The 23,812-nt window shown below is 35.8% G+C and overlaps 1 long non-coding RNA gene across 6 annotated transcripts in view; it reads right to left on the minus strand.

The window, feature by feature from the left end:
- LOC137641475 (uncharacterized) overlaps positions 1 to 23,812 on the minus strand; it is a 135,172-nt gene that overhangs the window by 33,189 nt on the left and 78,171 nt on the right. The window contains exons 1-2 of one of the 6 annotated variants that reach the window (XR_011044522.1): positions 13,539 to 13,770; positions 10,250 to 10,314 (exon numbers count right to left, since the gene is read on the minus strand). The exons of 3 other annotated variants lie outside the window; for them this stretch is intronic. This is a non-coding gene — a long non-coding RNA (uncharacterized lncRNA). Of the gene's footprint in view, positions 1 to 1,706; positions 1,873 to 10,249; positions 10,315 to 13,538; positions 13,771 to 23,812 lie in introns of those variants that run through there. 2 more of the 6 variants (XR_011044521.1, XR_011044525.1) reach the window with 2 other exon arrangements.

Consider the following 23,812-nt stretch of genomic DNA (forward strand, 5'->3'; position numbering starts at 1 on the left):
CAAGGGTGGCTTTGAAGAATTACCAGTTAATTCAAAGTATAAAAATTGGTGATGCTGATGTTGGGATTGTGCCTGTTGTGAAAAATTTGGGTGTACTGATAGACTGTAATTTGTCAATGAAGGACCAAATTGTGAACACAGTGAAAGTGTGTAACTATCACCTGAGAAACATAGCATTTATTAGAAAATATTTAACAGAGGGCAGTACAAAAATTTTAGTGGTGAGTCATGTAATATCAAGGCTTGATTATTGCAATTCTCTGTACTACAAATTGCCCAATACACTACTAAGGAAGCTTCAAAATGTGCAAAACCGGGCGGCTAGACTGATAAAAGGCATTAAATTTCGGGAGAGAATAACTCCTGCACTGATCGATCTACATTGGTTACCTGTTAAGGCTAGGATTGAATTTAAAATTTGCTTGTTGACTCACAAAGCACTTACAGGTGATAAGCCAAAATATCTTCGTGATTGCTTGATCCCCTACCCTGAAGCTACCAGCGCCACTGTAAGAGTTAGACATGCAGATGACCCCCATAGACTATTCGAAATTAGTGTGAATCATGCAATAGGAGGAAGAACGTTCAGTTATGCTGCACCGAGACTCTTTAACGACCTTCCACTCGATGTCAAGAATAGCACAAATGTGGCTGCCTTCAAGAAAAACCTGAAGACTTATCTTTTTAGAAAGTGTTATAATAGTGACCTGAAAACTATTAAGCCTGAATACAAATGCTAGCGAAATAACTGATAACGATACAGAGCAAAATATTAACTGGAAAGGAATTATTTTTTTCATACACCAAGGCCCGCCTGAACAGACCTTTAGTGTTTGATGGAGGGCGAGAAATAAACCTCTAAAAGTAAAAGTAAGTAAGTAAGGTGCAAACCTGACCGACTACTCTTTTTGTAAAAAGAAAATGGAAACGTCGCACCCGTCAGCTGAACTGCTGGTTCTGTGATTCCAGACCCAGAGTCCCGAGCTCCGAACAAGCTAAGTACGCGATGAATAAATCTTCTGAATGCATGTGGCAATGTACTCATGGCTTGCTTGAGGGTATACTCGGGCACACTAACTTATTTTTCTTCCTCTTGTTTTGTTAAATATCTTATTGTTTTTATAGGAAATATTTATTTCAATGTTACTGTTTTTAAAATATTTTATTTTTTCTTAAGTTTCCTTTCCTCACTGGGATATTTCCTCCTGCTTTTCCAACTAGGGTTGTAGCTTAGCAGGTAGTAGTAGTAGTAGTAGTAGTAGTAGTAGTAGTAGTAGTAGTAACAATAATAATAATAATAATAATAATAATAATAAATTACAGAAAAAACCAAACGAATTCAAGGAAAAAAATGTATTTAAACTTATTTTGTTGAGGCGCAGTAACAATGATGTAAATAACTTGCTTAAACTTGTGGGATGATGATCTCTAATGTTATTACTTCTCGTGGTTTATTTATTTCTTTGTTTAGTTCGGTACCTCGAATTACTGGAATCCCCCGGATTTACTGGAAACCTCAGGTGAATACTAGAACCCCCTTGAAAATTACCGAAATCCCCTACATCATTGCAAACCCCTAGAAAGCCGCCAATATTGGTACTTAATGCAGTTTACGATCGTTCGCTTACTTACGACTGTCTGTCAACGATGTCTATAGAATCCATGTCTATATAAGTAGATCTTGTACAGAATAATCTCTGCCCTACCTCAGCAACGAAGAAACCGGGCCTCCTCAGCTGGTTGGAGCACTGCAGGCTACCGGTCAAATGGTCCCACATAATCCGAGTTGCTACTCGTATGCCAGCAGAAAAAATGAAATTGTGAACTATCATCCGTCAGTGAAACCACGAGGTGGTTTTACCACCTGCCCACCCGGAGCTCATTCGTTTATGATTGCCATAATGTTTAACATAGGCTTGTGTGTTGGCAGCCCATCAAGCACAATGCCATAAAACAGGTGGGCGGCATATACGCTTGCCTTCCCAGAATTGATTTAACAGGGTAGACGGGTAGCCTGGATGCATTTAGGCAAGGCTCAAGGCCAATAGAATAGAGGCGATTTATATTTAGATAATGGTGACCTCTCAATAATCATATCTGGAAATTTAAGAAAAAAATATGCTAAAGTGCAAAATTGTCCAGACGACAAACATTTGTGATCTCATTTATTTCACAATATTGCATATTACACACAACTGTACATTACATGCTTTAAATCTATTAAAGCTTATTTATACAATTAATTTTCTTTTTTACACAATTTATAATAATTTTTTTTCTTGCTATTTTGGTTTTTACTTGCACTAGTGCTTTATTATTTTCTTCTATATGTACATTTTGATTTTTTTTTCTGTACATTTTCTCTGCACTGGTAAATTCTTTGTTATTAATTTTGAAATTTTTTTTTTCTGATATTTTTCTTTTCTGATATTTTTCTTTTCAGAATTCTCATTCTGAAGAATATTCTGCACTTTATGAAATATGAAATGACATCCTCAGGTAAAGAAACCAAATTTACCATTCACTTTGTCAATTTATTTAAAGCATTTTTTTCACCTTTTAGTGAGGTCTCTCCATGGTAACAGTTAAACAATATTTCCATGGTCTGTAACTGTTTAAAAAATCCTGGTTTGGTTTTTTTAGTTTCCCTTCTCTCCTGCTTATGACTGACAGCCATGTATTATCATCCTTTGAAACACTGGATCCTAGGAACTCATATTGAGGACATTTTTTTTTACCAAGAAACCGCCAACATACCTAAGTGCCTCGGTTTCCATGGCCTCCTCAAAAGTCATAACTTGCCCATCAAATGAAGGAGGTTCATCACATTGTAGCTCATCATCATCAGCTGCAAAAATCATTGCAGATAAGCAAAGTTCTTCCTCTAAATTTTCTGTGTTAATGATAGGAGCAGTGGTATCTATTTTAGCAAGTGCTACATCTGAAATATTGGTATCATAGCATTCTTGTTCATTGTTATACCGAGATCCCATCAAGGCAATTTCCTTTCCAAGAAATTTTTTTATTCTGTACTTTATTTGCACAAGGGATAGGTGGTCATAATTTCCATTCATTTGTCTAAGGCAGCAGAAAAAATGCTCTAAACAATCTTGGTTCAATCTGTAGGTCAGCAAGTAGGTTACATTATATTTCTCATTTAACATTAGGTACAGCTTAGAGAGGGATTTTGAAGAAAGTATTAGCCCTTTCTGAAATTGATATAAGAAATTCTTCCCACAAACTCTCATTTCTTTTGCAGTCTCAATCATTTGTTCCAAAACCTGATTTTGTGTTGCCAAATTTGCTCCACAGGCATTTCTTGAAGATTTATTTGAATCTGTAAATAGCCTTGAATTAAAAAGAAAAAACCACTTATCTGCTAGCAATATGAATTGACTAGTGGTATCCCAATCCTTACTCTTTAATAGTCCTTGCTCACCAAAAAACTGTATAGATTTGGCTGTTGTTTCAGATAACAGCTGTGCAGCAAGACGAACATTCATTCTTCTAGAGCCTTCTACATCATTATGATTATCATTTAATTTGAATGATGTCTTTTAAGACTTTCCTACTTCCCTTCACTCTCTCTCTCGTATGCTTGAATTTTTCACATATTTGCATCCTTTGCTTCCATCTAATTTGAAACCTGAATCTAACAGATTATTTCTGATTAGTTTGAGACAGAGCAAGGCCGCAAGACAGATCGAGTCTGAGAGAGATGGATGTCTGACCTTCTGGGCCGCTAATTACAGACTGACCATAGGTTCAGTCTAGGAGTACCTCTTTTGAACCTGTTGACGTCATGGATGTGCATACCACAAAAATTTCAAGCGGCCGTGGGTTGACCTGTTAAAATTCTATTGGCCTTGCATTTAGGAAACCAGGCTTTGCGCCATGGTTCAAAGCAAGGGCGGATGCTGTCAACTGTCACTACTGTTTGAAGATTTGGAATTACTCATTGTTGTGTGTTATTGCTTTTTCTCTATTAAAAAAAAAAAAATCCTGGCGGAAAAGGGTAGCTCCATTCACTGCTCAGGACGAACCAAATCCATAGTACTAAAATAAAATAAAAGTAAATAAACAAAAAGAAGCAAGCCCCATAAAACTATTAAACAAAAACATAACCCCCCCGGAGGTCTGTCCCAATCTTTTCACCTCCCACTGCATTTCATTTTGACACTTAACCTCTCCAATCCTTCCAAAATCCTAATTCCCCCCCCCCCCTCCCCTCCCCCACCTATCCTATCCCCTATACTGTAGCTGTAGGTAATACTCATTACAAATCATTTAAAAGCCTGTTGGGCCTTTAATTATATACTTAGATAGCGTTGTAAGGGTAACAAGTTAGTACAATTAGTTCTATAATATTTGGTTCTATAATATTTGGAGGGAAAAACAAATGGGATGCATAGGCCTACAAATAATGTAATAGAGCGGGAGGGAGAAGAGAATATACAAAGTACGATAGGCTTAGTATGGGAGTCACTATCATTAAATTTACGGATTATGTGGGGTATGAGGGTAAGAATTACAAAAATATTAGTATGCAAATAGCATGTACCTGAAATGATTATATACATATATATATATATATATATATATATATATATATATATATATATATATATATATATATATATATATATATATATATATATATATATATATATATATATATATATACACACACACACATACATTTTAAAGATAAAAACTGACCCAATACTTAAACCGTAACAGACAGAATTTCAAAAATAAAATCTTTTTATCTTATACTTTGTTCACAAATTCAACTTCAGCGATTTCCTTAGTAATTAAAGAGGCGTCATCTACATTATAACCCACTATTAGTAATGGATTTTTAAAGTTTTTTTTTTTTTTATAACATCTCATCTTTGTTGAAAAAAAGACATATCCCCAAATTGACCCTGTAAGAAAACCTTAATTTTTATCGATCATGTATGGTTACAAGTTTATAAGACTATACGTTTATAAGACTCTAGTATATACAACATGGAAAAGGACTCCCGTATCTGCCCCTCTGCGAGTGCAGTCTTATAGGTCAGTAATCTCCTGTTCGACAGTGCAGGATTCCCTTTGTGAAAATAATGAATGATGTATCTGCGCAAGATAAGCACTTGTGTCCGCCATATGTTCAAATAGTTCAGTTGTTCTCGTCATTCTGAGGAAGCTAACCGAATTACTGGGGGCTTTTGCCTTGCTGATCACGGTAGCAAACTCCTGTGCCTCCCATTTTGTGTCTTGTTTTTGCTTTCATACTGTGTTGTACACATTAAATGTAATGTGTGCTGGTTTGTATTTCTGTATGGGCTTTTGTAGCTTGGTCAGGACTTGATCTTTTACATAGGACTAAAATGTATAGCCCTTGGTAGGTGTAAGAGCGTTACAGAGCTGCACCATACATCATGGTAACATCAGCAGGCAGCTCTTGTAGATGTCTGATGCCTGCTGTTTTAGTAGAGGCAGCAGCTGTAACTGTGGCCTTATGCATCTGTCTTATTCTGTGCCAATTATTGGGAGCAATTTTGTTTTTCATGTTGATAGAATTCATGTAAGTCACACTGATATGAAAGAGACGTGATATTGGATTTCTTCCTTTATGGCTAGCGCTGACCGTTTGCCCTTATAGAGTTTGTACTTAAGTACTGGCTTTTAAAATTTGTTGGGGGTCTGTAGTATGTTAAAGTTAGCGAGTTGTGTGTGTCCACACAGTTAGCAAACAAGAAATTGAAGCAAGATGACAAAGGAGCCAGACAACTAGGCTACAGACAGTTAAAGTTGGTTCAATAATCCGGGAAAGGCCCACCACCAGCGGTCTGTTCGTTTTAAATTATAATCTTTCGTATGCTTTAGTTAGTAGCCTGTTATTTGAAGGGTAGATATTTTCAAAATAAAAAAAAAAAATAATAATATTCATACTGTTAGGCATACATTTGACTGGCACTCGTCGTCAAATGTTAAGAATTAAAACTAATATAATTAATAAAAGCAGGGAAAACAATTACTGAACAAGGCAATCCGGCCATTTTGTCTCACAGTAGAAGTATAGTTTATGGAGATAATGGATAACTTGAAAAAACATAAAATTATCAGTTAAGAGGTAAAAATATTTCACAGTTTCCTAATTAATTCTCGGTTAATTTATAGAAGATAAAAAATTGACAATTGCTTGTGACCGAAAAGATCCGCATTCCCACGATTGAAAAAGTATGATGGCGTTTTGTTTTAGCTTACTTAAAAAGTAATAAAACCCAAAATTCATTCGAACGTTTCGAGTTTGATAACTATCCCATTCCGAGGGTGAACACGCACCACCACCTTTTTACCCTTTTAATTACTCACTGTGTAAGAGTAAGTGATTAAATGTTCTCCTACTCTAATTTCAGTCACGAATAGAGGTCCTAGAGATTCTCTTCTATCTTTGAAAACTAAATTATTAAAGTCTCATTGATATACTAAATGTGATAAACATTTCCACCATCTTCCTTTCTTTCTCTGGCACTCACATTTAGTCATGGGAGATATTTGTCAAAGTTTTTATTCCGATTCGGTGATTTATAAAAGCTAAATTAGCCATGATAAGGATTTCTGTCACTTGAAACTGTTCATACTCTGTTACTTGCTAAAAAGAGCATAACTTCTCCTCGTAAAATTATGCAATAGGTTACCACCTATAACTACATGTAATATGATTAACGTGCACCACCTTAAAATAATCTCTTCCATTTTCACTACTTCTGTTTAAAGTCCCGTTACACGCAAAATTGGTCTTAAAATTTAGAAAAATTGACAATTTACCGAACCCTAATCATATACGTGTTTAAAGTTGAAAATTAGAACCGAAACTGGTCTAGAATCATCACCCAATGATATTAACATTGAAACTTCAAGTATTTATTTTGAGGAACTGCTAGAATCTTTCATTAATATTTTGCTAAAACTTACAAATGTCGACAAGCTATTGGTCTTGTGTAGTAAAATTGTTCCAGATACGTTCGTTACAAGCAACGCTACTGCGAATCTTTGTTTTTCATATCATTTGGGAAATTAACCAGAACATCACCTCAATGCAATATCAGAGGAAAAACGGAAGCCTAGGGTTAAGTAGCAAACTTTCACGTTGTGCCCCTGTTATCCTGCAAGGAGACCAATTACTGCAACACACAATGCCCAAGCAAAGGCCTGCCCAGGAGAACGACCCTTACCAGGAATGACTGGGTAACCCTAAACAGAACAAGGGTAAAAGTATGCAACACTGGAAATAGCAACCACAAAATTAAAGTGGATTAGCCACCAACCCTGAATGCCCATGTGGGGCAACACCCACAGTGGATCATCTCCTATTAGGGTGCCTACTGGGTCATTATTGCTCAGATCAAGACCTGAGAGAGAAACGACAATGCAATTCTGTGGGTTTAACATTGGTGAGATAAGATATGATGATGAAAGAAAAGCCTAGAAAATAAGAGGGAGATCTACATTTTTCTCATTCTCCACAACTCGACACATAACACAAAACCAAAATATTCTCCACATCACACAAAACCAAAATAAAGAATGTAAGCTAAAAAGAAAATTAGCAGCTGCGCTCAACGGATTTGAAGAGATAACGTATTCCTTCCCAACACCTATTTTATGAACTTTCTTCCAACCTTTCTTCCATTCAGTTTTAGTCCATCAGCATATATAAACGCATAGCGATCTCTCCTTTCCATACGCTGGAGTGGTCAATTAAATCCACATTTCCGAATCCGTCAAAACAAAAAGATTCAAAGAAATACCTTATGCAATACAGTAAAATGATAAATTTCCAATGAATGGGTTAATCTATTTTTTTTTTTTTTTTGCGCACCGGAATGTTAATTAAAAGGACGTGTCGAGCTGGTAGTATCCAATCGCTTTGTGATAAAAACCAGACTAGCACCAAATGGTATGCACACGGAAAGGGAACTTTGGTATCAGACCTATCGTCCAATGATGCTCTTTTGGAACTTTTCATTCCCCGAAGTTTTTTGTTTTACTCGCATTCGCAAACTTGATAAAATGTAACTGCCCCAAAGCGTGGGAAAATTGCAAAATTTATTCTGAAAAATTTTCCGAAATTTTAATTGTGCTGCCTCGCTTATAGCTATAGATTTTCGCAAGCTGCTGATGAAAATCTAGTTTATAGTTGGACTGGAATTGATAATACTATAAACTTTTCAGGGAGAAACTACTCAAATATTTAGATGGTTTAAGCGAAATTATTACCACAATTCTTACGTAACTCGATTGTTGAATAAGTCTGAAATGCTTGGTCTAAAATATTTCAATTTTGTTTACTTCAAAATTAAAAAAAAAAAAAAAAAACTTAAAGAGACCTACACAGACACTTCTTTCACTAACTTTGCCGATTCATTGGTTCACTAATGAGGAAATAAATGTAGGAAACTATTAAGAGAAGCAAGTTAGCTAGGTACTGCGATTTTCTTTTAAAGAATCAAGAACCCTAATTTACTGATAATACACCATTAAAAAAAATACTGTGCTTTAATAAATTTGCTCCCATTGCCAATAATTCAGCTTTCATATTATTCAGTGCAGCAGCTTCGAATGATGATAGGGTAAAATTTATTACCCCAAACCTGAACCTCATTTTAAGAGTAAACCTTTTCCTAATATCGGAACCCAATAACAATATTTCTTTAAATTATAATTTTCCTGTAAACAACTTCCAATGATACAAAAATCTTCAAAAATTAGCAGACAGTTTATGTATGGTCAGCTTGCCAAGTCAACTACCGGCTCCTCCCACAAACGTATGACATTCTGCCTTCGCTTTCTGAAGTTACACAAGAGCATAGAGCAGTAACTTTTTCTCACCGTTCATTTTCCAATTTAATTTCAAATTCCAACAATTTACACGCTCTCAATACAAAAATTCATTTGAGATAGAATTTCATTTGATTAATGTAAATAACGTTAACGCTAACAGATTCCTTACGATACCATTGATCACATTCCCATCTTATTTGTCTTGCCCATTCTCCCTTTTGTTTCTAACCATGATGCAGGTTTGCGGTACTTATTTTCTACCAAAGGTTTGTTTTTAAGCACAATAACAGCAATTTTACTAACAAACTTAGTTATGGTTGCTCAAAGTGGGAGAGCTAGCACTTGAAAACTCCACCAACAACAACATAAAAGTTTAATACCTGTCTTTGTATTTTGTGTAATGCTCGCTGCCCTTGGCTTGCCTTAGTAAGAATCAAATTCCTACCGTATCTAGAGATCAATCACTTGCGGTTCTAAAAATGTGGGCAACAAAAGGCGATCGGGAGCTCTTACCCACAATGCATCACGAAAAAAGAACACAAGCTCTTACTGAATATACAACACTGAGAAAACAAAAGGCGCTCGAAAACCAAGACATCATCAAAGAGGCATTTATTATATAACAAATTGAAATGGGGGTATAAAAACTTGAAAGGCCGTACACACACACACACACACACACACACACACACAAAAGGGCCCGTTTTCCTAGCATGTATTCAACTCCCAAAAGGCTCTAATGTTACTTTAGCCGCAAGAGCTTTAAATTTTCAAAAGGGTATTTTAAAACATCTGAAAGTATATGTATACTCATATCTTGAAAGCATCCCGTTTTCAGTATTAACTCCTTTCGCTCAGGCAACCGAATATGGACATCTAGGTTTTGAATCCTATCCAATTTTTTATTCACCGAGGCAGGAACATAATCGACCGTTTATAAAACGCCATCAAATTTATAATTTTACAACGACCACTATAATTACTTAATAAAAACAAATGTCAGCAAGCTTTTAAGGCTTGGCATAATTATATACAGGTTTGTCAGGTAGTAGACTAAAATGGCGGATCTTCAACCTAGACATTAGCAATCACTGCGACTGTTAAATGATGAATATACAGCACTAAGTGCTCTCATTCATGATACCACGTACCTAACACGCTTTAATTTACATAGGATGCATAATTGTATGATATATACTTTTAAAACTGGTTTCAAATGTAGTTTACTGCCAAATGTCACACGCGGTACGGTACCTTTATAAAACACTGAAATTACACTGGCAATATGTGTATTATATTTAAGGGCCACCAAACTCCGACGCTGTGGCTTAAATAGAAGGATGTACACCTAACCTTGCAATGGTACTCTACACGGACTCCCAAATACTGTATAACACTGTTTAGAATTACTAACAAAATATGGTTTGACGGGCGATGTGGGTAGGATGAACGGGCGTCCTGATTGGTTGTCCAGGGAACCTGGAAGCAAAGGAGGTAACTTTGGTCAGGCTCTTCTTCTGATGCTTACAAACACTTCAAATTAAAATACAAACTATCGAATGATACATTGCTTTTTTTCTGGTACAAGTTGCTAAACATTTTTCCTATTAACCTTTGGAGTTTTCTTTTATATTTCTTTACATTTAACACTAATGTACAAAATGAAAGACAACGTCGTGGTTACGAGCGCTCAAAGTACAGAGGGAATTACGATATTCGATGTACTCCGAGTAAACTGAATCACAGTAAAACAGCAAAAAGCATATTTAAATGGTTAGTCTTTCTTTATAGATATGGGAATCACAGGCTGCGATGATTTATTACATAATCTACGTCAATTGATCACCGAAATACTTCCGTAAATGTCAGTATTCAATTCATTTATTTGTACCAGCTATATTGAAAATAAATATAACAGTTGTGTGTCCCCTTGCCAATTCGTGAACTGACAACTTGTAGTCAAGATGCATCGTTGGCAACTGTCATCTGATTAAAAGAAAAAAAAAAAGGAATTGATTTCTAGAACAATCGAATAATCTATCGGAAGAGCAGTAGGCCTACAGAATTCCTTAATCGTTTTGAAATTATTCATACATTGACCTGAATTATGACCACGCTATTTAGTGTCAATTACTGGAAGTAACAGTTATGAGTAAATCCTCAAGTGACACATTTGGGATGAATACAAAACCTTACTCAAAGAGACATCCTGCTAATTGGATTAATAAAACCTTAAACCACGGAGTAATAAAAATAATGTAAAAGTGTGGATAGTTTTCATGTAAAAACCCTTTTCTTTCCAATACACTCATCTGGTGTCTTCCCTCCAGATATACATCAACAACAATGCAGAGGTTTCTAGTCCACTGCAGGACAAAGGCTTCAAACATGTTATTATTCATGTCTGCGGTTTGGCCATTTCATCATCACGCTCTCCATTGCTAATTGGTGATGACGGGATACTTTAGTTTGATCACTCACAGCAAACCCACCTGGTATGGGTCGCCCTGACTATTTTAGTACAGCTTTGCTGAGCATGGCGATACAAAAACCAGAAAGGTATCCCCACTCGAAATATATATTTAATTAAATATTTAAGAACTTATCAAATGTATGGATGTACTAATAACAAGTCAACCTTCTATCATTTAAATACATACAGTAATTATAGGCCTTTTCATTGAGGTACAATCAAACCACACCTAAAACACAAAAACCAACACCCCAAATATTTGACAAAAGTTAAAAATAGTTCGAAAGGGCAAGTTTGGTGGGTCGCGTAAAATCTATACGAATACGGAAGGAGCAGAGTATCGGAGTGACTGCCTGCCGTCCTCCAGCCATTTTCCATCGGCAGTCTTTGCGAGTTTTTAATCCCAGTATTTTGATTGAGGAAAATACCATAACAAAGAACCCGCATGCGGCGAATGCTGAACGTTATTCCAAAAACCATTTGGCTAGGAATGGAAAAGCCATTCCACCAAAGGTTCCAGTATTCCCACAATAGAATGGAATGGAAAGAGATCCTCAAACAAAATTCCTTTAATATCCGAACGAATTCAAGAGAGAATCCCTATATGATTGGGAATGCGATATGTACACAAACTGACAGCGCCGGTGATGACGAATTTAACTAGATTCACGCTAGGCTGAGTTCATTAAGTGGGCTGGACATTATTCCATTACAGACATACACACGTAAAAATCACGGGGAAACTATATTCATGTGTAAAAGTACCACAGGCAAAATTAAATCGAAAACATAGGGAGAAGTCCGTGACTGACGTAGGAAGTTGAAGTTTTTTCACAGATGGCAATTATATTACATTTCTGCATCCTCTATTTTAATGTTTAAACATGTCCTACTTGTTTTATAGGCTCAGTAAGCAACTTTAAACAAGAGTTGTATTAACACCACCCTGCAGCCTTTGGGAAGTGAAGGCCGATGATTATAGAGATCGTGATGCGAGTTACAGCAAATTCTATAACAACTCGGGACATTAATATTTATAATATTATTGAAGATGAGTTGAAGCGAAAACTAGCACGTTCATAGGATCATAATCCAAGTGGCTATTTGATAACTGTCTACGTAAATGTAAATTTTCGAGATATGAGTATGATTTTCTTAAGCCTATAAAATGGTACTTAATATATACATATATATAACAACCTAATTACCTTTCTTAATTAGATGGCGAATTATCAAACCTTCAACCGATTTCTTACGTTTAACAATGTCTTCAAGCAAAGGCTGTTCGTCATTATCTCTGAGGTGAGGAATATACTATTGCGTCTTAAGAGAAAATTTAGTGGTCTTTCTGCATCATTATAAGTAATATAATTAAGACAAAACTATTAGGAAATTAGCAAAATACAATAATACCTTCTCTCCAAATTGTAATATTTTGCATTATCACACCAATCTGAGGGTCTTCAACTTCACACAAGCCAATAAAAACCACTTCATTATATAATAAACATATTGAAATTGAGACAAAAAAACTTGAAAGGCCGTGCAAAAAAGCCCCTTTTCCTAGCATGTATTGAATTCCCTGGAGGCTCTAATCCTACTTAAGCCACAAGATGATGACATTATCAAAATGGTATTTTATAACATCTGAAAGTATATGATTAAAAATTCAGGTGTATTAAAATCTTAGAGTATCCGATTTTTGTACTAACTCTACGCCTCCTTTCGCGCGCACAACCTAATATGGATAAACAGGGTTTGAATCCTATCCAATTATTATTCAACAAGGCAGGAACAATTATTTCCCAAGCCGTAGAATTCGTAATTTCACTTACTGATTATTTACCAAAACAAATGTCAGCAAACATTTAAGGCTTTGCTAAATCATATATAGGTTTGTCAGGTAGAAGAGCAGGTCGACTAAAATGGCGGATCTTCAACCTAAACATAACCAAATCAATGCAGCTGTTAAAGGATGAATATGCAGCACCATATGCTCTAATTCTGCGTTACCACAAACCCTATACACTTTAATTTACATAAGATGCATAATTTATATCTACACTTGAAACACGAAGGTTCCAAATGTAGTCTACTGTCAAATGTCATCCACGGTATGGTACCTTCGTAAAACACTGAAATTACACTGGCAATATGTATAAATTATGTCTAAAGACTACCAAACTCTCACGCTGTAGCTTAAAGAGAAGGATGTACACTTAAAACTTACAACGGTACTCTTCACGTACTCCCAAAAACGGTATAACACTGCTTAAAATTACTAACAAAATATGGTTTGACCGGTGATATGGGTAGGATGAACCTGTGTCCCGATCGGTTGTTCAGGGAGCCTGGAAGCAAGGGAGGTTACTTCGGTCATTCTTCTTCCTCTTCATCTGCTTACAAGAATTTGAACTTGAAATATAAGCTATCGAATGATCTACTGATTTTTCTTTCTGGCACAAGATACAAACTATTTTTCTATTTGACTTTGTCAGGGTTTTGTTTAATTTTTCTTTACATTTGACACCAATCTCGTACAAAATAAAAAGCTTGACGACGTGGACACGAGTCCTCAAAGTATTGAGGGAATTAAGGTATTCGATGTATTTCGAGTATGAATGAAAGCACAAGAAAACAGCAAAAAGTAAATTGAAAAAGCCTTTCTTTATAGATTTGGGAATCAGGTTGCGATATAAATTGGTCATCGAAATGCTTTCGTAAATTTCAGTATTTAATTCATTTATTTGTAACAGCTATATGGAAAATATATATAACAAACGTTACACATGCCACGCTTGCCAAGTCACGACGTAGTCAAGAAGCATCGTTGGCAACTGTCATCGGATAAAAAAAAAAAAGTACTTTTGAAACAATTGAATTACGAGAATAACCGAAAACTCCATCGGAAGAGTAGCAGGCCTACATACAATTTCTTAACCATTTTGAAATGATTCATAATTCCGAGAAATTATGACCACGCTATCTAGTGACAAATACTGGAAGTAACAATCATGAGTAAATCCTTAAGTGACATTTGGAATGGATAAAAAAAAACTTGACTGCAAGAGAGATCCTGTTAAATGGATTAACCTTAAACCATTGAATAATAAAAAGAATGGAAATATGTGGATAAATGGATTAACCTTAAACCATTGAATAATAAAAAGAATGGAAATATGTGGATAAATGGATTAACCTTAAACCATTGAATAATAAAAAGTATGGAAATATGTGGATCGCTTTCATGTCTAAAACCCTTTTCTTTACGATACATTCATCTGGTGTCTTCCCTCCAAATATACATCATCATCTGGTCCACAGCAGGACAAAAGCCTCTGGTATGTCCTTATTCATGTTTGGGATTTGGCCATTTCATCATCACGCTTTAGTTTGATCGCTCAAGGCAAACCAACCTAGTATGGGTGGCCCTGACCAATACAGCTTTGCTAATCATGACGATACATAAACCCTTTCACCATGTTAAGATATCCCTAATACAACATAAATATGATGAAATAATCGAGAACTTGCCCAATGCAAGGATATGTTAATAAACGATTCAACCTTCTGTCATTCATATACATAACTACGGGCCTTTTCATTGAAAAAGTACGTATGTAACTGAATCCAAGACCAATCAAACCTCCGCAACTAAAAACAAAAACCACAAATATAAGACAAAAAGAAAGAACTGCTCGAAAGGATAGGTTTGGTGGGTCGTGCGAAATCTATACGAATACGGACAGTCCGGTATCAGAGACTGCCTGCCGTCCTTGAGCCATTTTCCATCGGCTGTCTTTGTGCATTTTAAATCGCAGTATTTTGATTGAGGAAAATCCCGTAACATAGAACCGGCATGCGGTGAATGGTGAACGTTATTCCAAAACCCTTTTGGCTGGGAATGGAAAAGCCATTCCTCTGAAGGTTCCAGTATTCCCACAATGGAATGGAATGGAGAGAGATCCTCAAACGAAATTCCTTTAATATCCTACCGAATTTGGAGAGAATCCCTAAATGATTGGGAATGCGATATGAACACACAACAAGATGATAGTGTCGGTGATGGCGAATTTGACGGGATTCACGCTAGCCTGAGTTCATCAAGTGGGCTGGACATTAATCTAGTTTTATTGGAATGCTTTGCTTGAACATACATTTACATAAATACGTAAAAATCACGGGGAAACTGTTTTATGTAAAAGAACCAAAGGCAAAATTAAATAGCAAATATGGGGAGAAGTCGTTGACTAACGTAGGAAGTTAAGGTTTTCCCCAATGACAATTATGTAACATATCTGTATCCTCTAAGGTTTGAAAATATCCAACTTCTTATTATAGGTCCAGGAAGAAACTTTAAACTTGATAAAAGTTGTATCGTGATGAAACAGTTGCAGTAATGTCTCCAATACCTCTGGACATTAATATTGATAATGTTATCGATGAAGAGCTGAAGCAAAACTAACACTTCTCAGTCAGCATAGACGAGAACTGGGGCAAATTAGCAAATTGAAGACATATCTTTTCTTAGGACATCATAGATTTCTCCGCAAGTTTCGGTTATAATCTTACACAAACAATGCTTGGAAATCCTTGTTGTAATGTATATTGAAGTGCTGTATAGTTGCATCCTATAGATATAAAACAATGTCTGTAATGGGGCTTCAGCATAAACACTAATCACATTAGTACCCTGTTTGGCGATTGTAATTCCAACATCAAGTTAAGATTGTAAAATCTTTTTTGATCCATTCTCTCCTTTACTCAACTCGTAGTAACCTAACATGACTAAATTTTCTCGTCACCAAATTTCCTTATTCCTTTATTTCTAACACACAGCAATATCAATAAAGATATTTTTTCATTTTTTTATTTATTTATTTATCTTTTTTTTTGAGCGCACGACTGTCCATTATTTCGTTGCTAGGACAGAAATCACTACTGCTACCATCACCAGGCTCTCAATGTTCAACTGTTATTGTTTGGACGCAAGCATTAAAACATTTACAACACTTTGGCTCGATAAGAAACAAGACCTACAGAAAGGGGTCTTGGAAACAAGTTTACCAAACAATGTTCTGTTGTGTGGATGGAGTCTGCTTGTCGTAACTCAAACTGCTTTCGTATGCTTTTGTAGTCAGTTACTTGCAGGTTGAACATTTTCAAAGCAATTATACTAACATTTACAGATGGAAAAAGACGATATTTACGCTATTAAGACATACTTTTGATTCTGGGACTGCATAAAATGTAAGAGATGAAAACCAATATAATTAAAACGGGCAGGAAAAATAACTACTGAACAGGGCTCTAGAACAAATACCTCCCGAGGAAAACTACCCCCTTAGGACAATTACCCCCTTAGGACAATCCTCTTAAAATACCATATAGTAGAAAGACTTAAAATACCATATATTAGAAAGAAGGTTAATGGAAATCAAAGTAATTCAAATATTTATTTAGATCGTTGAAAAGAGCCATCTTTACTCGTGAAGATTGTTCTCGTTTAATAAATGTTAGAAATTTCCAAATATTTGGATGACAACCTTCGCCGGAATTGTTGGTTCTCGGAGGTTCCTCTGTAGCCCTTTCATACATATTCCATAAATTGACTTCAAACATAGGTTGACGTCGTCCTCATCTGCACAAGCATCCAATATACGTATCTTCAAAATAATCATGTAATAGATAAGTTTCTGGAGGCAGTATTTCACGCAATCGTTCAAAAGCCCTTTCAACATCATGATGTGGGACAAATATCAGCTATCACTTGCATGTTAATCGAAAACTCTTTTGTCATTTTGATAACTTTGCTGAAATCCGTAAATTTGTATCTTTCTGTAGACGTTTTGACTCGAGTGAAAAAAACAACAACAAACTGAGTATGTGGACAAACCGTGCGCATACTGTTGATCAAAGCAATTTCGAAATCAACCATGAAAGTTTTTAGAGTTAATCCATTTACTATATTTTTCAATTGTTCAAGCATGGCAGTGTATGCTGCTTGGCTTTTGTCGGTTAGAAAAAAGTAAACCAAGTGTACTGTATGACCATTAATAAGTGTATGAACTGTATAAAGTTACGAAAAAATCCTAGATAGTTTTAAACGTACCATCTAAACACCAATGTGACACTTCTATTATTATTATTATTATTATTATTATTATTATTATTACTAGCCAAGCTACAACCCTAGTTGGAAAAGAAAGATGCTATAAGCCCAGGGTCTCCAATAGGGAAAAATAGCCCAGCAATGAAAGGAAATAAGGAAATAAGGAAATAAATAAATGAGAAAAAAACATTCTAAAAATAGTAACAACGTCAAAACAGATATGTCATATGTAAACTATTAACAAGGTAAAAAACAAATGTCATATATGAACTATAGAAAGACTCATGTCCGCCTGGTCAACATAAAAACAATTGCTCCAACTTTGAACTTTTGAAGTTCTACTGATTCAACTACCCGATTAGGAAGATCATTCTACAACTTTGTAACAGCTGGAGTATTTGGATATTTTAAGTTTTTATTTGAAATAGATAACAAGTAAAGGCTCAATTTAACTAATTAACTATTATGAGGGGTAATTGTAAGGGGGTAACTGTCTTTGGGGGGTAGTTGTCCGCAGAGGGTAACTGTCTTGTAGCGGAACAGGGCAACTCGGGCATTTTACTTCCCACAGTAGGTAAACGAAGTATTGAAGTTTACGAATACTGTACATTAAAATAAAATATAAAATAACCGGTTAGAGGTACAGGTGATATTTCACAACAATAGTTACCTTCTTAATTTTCAGTACCTATAAATTAAACGCCGGAGGGATGGAATTGAAGAGATTCTGACAAAGCACAACATGCCAAGAATTGAACAGCTGAAAAGAGAGAGGATTTTTGAAAACAGAATTGAGTGGAGACGACAACTGATTCCACTGTCAGGCTGAAAGCCTACCTGGGAGTGGAAATAAGAAATAAGTTAGTTATAGGTAAAAAAAAATAGTCATTTGCTTGTGTTCCAAAAAATTCCCATTCCCATTGCCAAAATAAAACTCCATCTGACTTTTTCAGCCTAAAAACTAATAAAATGCAAAATTCATTCGAACAGCGTTTCGACACTTACATATAATATTTTGAAGGGGGAAAACCACTTACTCTTTATCCATCTAATCTATCGCTACTGGTGTATTTCAGCTACCAATTCTTCTGAAAATGTACTCACTGTGTGGGATCGAGAGAGTATCTTTTGTCTAATTGCTCTCCCTTTCTAATTACAGTCTCAAAAAGATTTCCTCGACATTCTCTTCTATATTGGAAATTAAATGATCAAATTTCAGCCATTTTTCTTATTTCTCCGGCACTCTGACATTCAGACATGGGGGGGAGGTCTGTACTAATGTTTCTGCTGAATAGGAAATTTATAAAAGCTACATTAGCCATAATAAGGATTTCAGTCACTTGAAACTATTCATGCTCAAATATTACTTCGATAAATAAGGCATTGATTCCCTTTGTAACCTTATGTAACAGGTTATCGCCTATAACAAAGTGTAATACTATTGACAAGGAGAAGACAATTTTTTTACTATTATTCTCATACTTAAGTTTAACTTACTGTTAATGCAAGTTTAAGAAAAATCTACGATGTACCGAACACTACAGTAAATTTCATACGTGTTGGAAGTTAAAAAAAAAGAAAAAAAAATCGACATGCTATTGGTTTTAAGTAGTAAAATAGTTCTGGATACTTCCGCTACAGCATTCATAAATATACTGCAAGTCTTTGTTTTCCATATCGTAAGGGAAATCAACTCTATCCTCACCTCAATGCAGGGATGAGGGGGGGGGGGGGCCGATAAGCCTAAACACATAAGTGGGAATTCCAACTTTTTCCTTTGTTTCCATAACTCTCCACTTCATGCAAAAAGATAAAAAAGTAAAACAGTGTTAGTTGGAATATTCGCAGCTGCGCTTAACAGATTTGAAAAGTAAACATATTCCTTCCCAGTACTTTCCTGAGACCTTTTCTTTCATCCAGTTATAATTCATCAGCATATGAAAACTCAAAGCGATTTCCCCTTTCCATATGCTGGTGTGGTCAATAGATTACATATTTCAGAATCCGTAGGAACAAAAAGAAGATTCAAAGTAATCCATTATACAATGAAGTAAAGTGATATTTTCCTAGTGGGTAATTTTTTTCCCTTGCGCATCCGGAACGTTAATTAAAAGGGCGTGTGTCGAGATGGTATCCAATCAGTTTGTGATAAAAAGCAGACTAGCACCAACTATATGTCATCGACAAAATAGCTTTGGAAAAAAGTCACAGGGTCGTAAGGCTCCCACCCTATCACTGCCATTATAGTGCAATTGAACTCATTTGGGCGCAGGTTAAAGACTATGTAGCCAAAAGGAATACATTTAAAATGGCAGATCTAACATCTTTGCTGCAAGTGACACTGTCATGCGTGACAGCAGAAAATTGGAAAAATGCCGTTAATCATGTTGAAGACATCATTATAAAAGACACAGAGAATGATGTTGCTGTGAATCAGTTTGTTGATTCATTTACTATAGAAGTAACTTCATCTGATGAAGAATAATACAGAACACATTAATGCTGAAAAACACTGGAGGATTATCTTGATTTAATTTAATGAAAACTTCTGTTTTATTTTGTTGTTTAGTTTTATCCTGTGATGGTAAACAACACATATTTTTGTAAACAATTTATTTTATGGGAAAAATCTTTATCGATTTCACTGCATACATTTGTTTTACTCCTTGTTTCTATGTTAGAGGTTTCATCCTCATATGAGAATTTACTTCCTGTTAACCAAGACAAATTTATTTTTATACTAAAACAGTGCCTTATTTTAAAGAAAATGTCTATTAATTCTATCGTTTCATTATCCTAAAATCCAAGAAATTGTTTTAATGGAGAAAAGTATTATTTTATGAAATATTTGACGTTTGGCACATTCATCAATTCTACAACAAATATGGTGAGAGAGAGAGAGAGAGAGAGAGAGAGAGAGAGAGAGAGAGAGAGAGAGAGAGAGACGATGCCAGGCTACAGATATCTCCAAGAACTTGACTACACATTTGATAATGTTCAAATATAAACTGATTCAATCAGAATTCAAATTACATTAAGATTCCAGTATTGTACTGAACTAGATTGATCGTAGGGTACAGAACGTTAAATTTTTATTTTCATCTGAGATGGATCTCTTCAAAGTTGTAGAAATACTGTGATCTGTATTAAAGGACATTTACTTGTCTCCCGTACTTTGTATGGTGCTCGAACTCTCTCTAAAAAAATTTTTTTACATGAATGTTTTTAAAATAAACAAAGCAATCAACTTTAAGAGCTGTTTTCGAAACACAAGGTCAACTTAATCCACAACAACCATTCAGCTTTTGTGTGACTGGAAAGAACCAGATTATGGGATTAAAAAGGAAATTTTACGACCGTATTAAAGGACCCGGAATGGAAGGATGCTGGGATTAGCTTGAGTCAGATTAAAAGTCTTGAGGAAGTTTGGCATCGCCGCAAACCTACTAGATGTTTCATGACATTCTGGACAGACTATAGTATGCAGACAGAAAGGGAACTTTGGTGTGAGCGCTATCTTTCAATGATGCTCTTTTGGAACTTTTTATTCCGCGAAATTTTTTGTTTTACTCACATTCGCAAAATTCCAGTTTGTGAATCCATCACTTACCGAAGTGTAACTAACCCAAGGTTGCAAATGGGGGAACTTTTTTTTCTGAAGAATTTCCCAAATTCCAATTATGCTGTCTAGTTCATAGCTGCATGAAAATGGAGTTGATAGTTGAACAGGAATTGATAGTAGTGTATACCCTTCAAAAAGATAAACTACTTTAATATTTAGATGGTTTAAGCGAAAATATTATCACAATTCTTACGTAACTATTTTGTCGGACAAGTCTGAAGTACTTGGTCTAGACAATTTAAATTTTTATTTTACTTAAAAAGAGACTTTTAAAAGATCCAAACAGAAACCCTTCTTTTACTGCCTTTGCCGATTCAATAATTGCCTAATGAGGAAAAATGTAGGGAACTATTCAAACAAGCAAGTGAGCCAGTTACTGCGATTTCTTTCAAAGTACCAAGAGCCATAATTTACTAATAGAAAGTCATTCTTTCAAAAATACTGTGCTGTATTAAATTATCCTCATGGCAAATAATTCAGCTTTGACATTGTTCAGTGGTGCAGCTTTAAATAACACCGAAGGAAAGTTTATTTTTTTCAAACTTGAACCTCATTTTAAGAGTAAACATCTTCCTAATATATGAACCCAATAACAATAGTTCTTTAAATTATAATTCTCAAGTAAACAACTTCAAATGATACAAAATTCTACATAAAATTAACTATTTTATGCAAACTGCTTATGTATGGTCGGTTTGCCAAGTCACCTACCAGCTCCTCCCACAAATGTACGACATTCTGCCTTCGCTTTCTGAAGTTACACAAGAGCATAGAGCAGTAACTTTTTCTCACCGTTCATTTTCCACTGTCAAATTTCAACAATTTACATGCTCTCAATACAAAAATTCATTGGAGACAGAATTTAATTTGATTATTGTAAATAACTTTAACGCTAACAGATTCCTTACGATACCATTGATCACATTCACATCTTATTTGTCTTGCCCATTCTCCCTTTTGTTTTTAACCATGATGCAGGTTCGCGGTACTTATTTTCAACCAAATGTTTGTTTATAAGTTCAATAACATCAATTTTACTAAAAATTAGTTATGGTTGCTCAAAGTGTGAGAGGTAGCGTTTAAAAACTCCATCAACGCCAACATAAAAAGTTTAAAACCTGTCTTTGTACTTTGTGTTAAGCTCACTGCCCTTGGCTTGCCTTAGTAAGAATCAAATTCCTACCGTATCTAGAGACCAATCACTTGCGGTTCTAAAAATGTGGGCAACAAAAGGCGATCGGGAGCTCTTACCCACAATGCATCACGAAAAAAGAACATAAGCTCTTACTGAATATACAACACCGAGAAAACAAAAGGCGATCGAAAACCAAGACATCATCAAAGAGGCATTTATTATATAACAAATTGAAATGGGGGTATAAAAACTTGAAAGGCCGTACACACACACACACACACACACACACACACACACACACACAAAAGGGCCCGTTTTCCTAGCATGTACTTAATTCCCCCGAAGGCTCTAATGATACCTTAGCCGTAAGAGCATTAAATTTTCAAAAGGGCATTTTAAAACCTGTGAAAGTATATACATATGTTACAGTAAGAACACGTCCTTAGGGATTACGCGTAATCCCTGAATATTTCAGTGAATACACGTAATCCCCGTTTCACTCGGGGATTTCACGTAATCACTGAATTTTCCAGTGATTACGCGAAATCCCTGAAATTAGACCTGTCATTTTACGTGTTCTTACTATTGAGCATTCAGATATACAGATATAAGCGTACTCATACCTTGAAAGCATCCCGTTTTCAGTATTAACTCTCTTTTCGCTCAGGTAACCTAATATGGACATCTAGGTTTTGAATCCTGTCTAATTTTTTATTCATCGAGGCAGGAACATAATCGACCGTTTCCAACGTCCTCAAATTTATAATTTCACAACGACCACTATAATTACTTAATAAAAACAAATGTCAGCAAGCTTTTGAGGCTTGACTTAATCATATACAGGTTTGTCAGGTAGTCGACTAAAATGTCGGATCTTCAACCTAGACATAACCAATCACTGCGACTGTTAAATGATGAATATACAGCACTAAGTGCTCTAATTCATGATACCACGTACCTTAAATGTTTTAATTTACATAGGATGCATAATTGTATGATATATACTTTTGAAACAGTGGTTCCAAATGTAGTTTACTGCCAAATGTCACACGCAGTACGGTACCTTCGTAAAACACTGAAATTACACTGGCAATATGTGTAACATATCTAAGGACCACCACACACTGACCTTGTAGCTTAAAGAGAAGGATGTACACTTGAAACTTACAATGGTACTCTACACGTACTTCCAAAAACTGTATAACACTGTTTAGAATTACTAACAAAATATGGTTTTACGGGTGATGTGGGTAGGATGAACCTGCGTCCTGATCAGTTGTCCAGGGAACCTGGGAGCGAAGGAGGAAACTTTGGGGGTAGGATGAACCTGCGTCCCGATCGGTTGTCCAGGGAACCTGGAAGCGAAGGAGGAAACTTTGGGGGTAGGATGAACCTGCGTCCCGATCGGTTGTCCAGGGAACCTGGAAGCGAAGGAGTTAACTTTGCGGGTAGGATGAACCTGCGTCCCGATCGGTTGTCCAGGGAACCTGGAAGCGAAGGAGGAAACTTTGGAAGTTGGATGAACCTGCGTCCTGATCGGTTGTCCAGGGAACCTGGAAGCGAAGGAGGTAACTTTGGGGGTAGGATGAACCTGCGTCCCGATCGGTTGTCCAGAGAACCTGGAAGCGAAGGAGG

Source organism: Palaemon carinicauda, chromosome 5 (assembly GCF_036898095.1).
Source record: "Palaemon carinicauda isolate YSFRI2023 chromosome 5, ASM3689809v2, whole genome shotgun sequence".
Classification (NCBI taxonomy): Eukaryota; Metazoa; Arthropoda; class Malacostraca; order Decapoda; family Palaemonidae; genus Palaemon; species Palaemon carinicauda.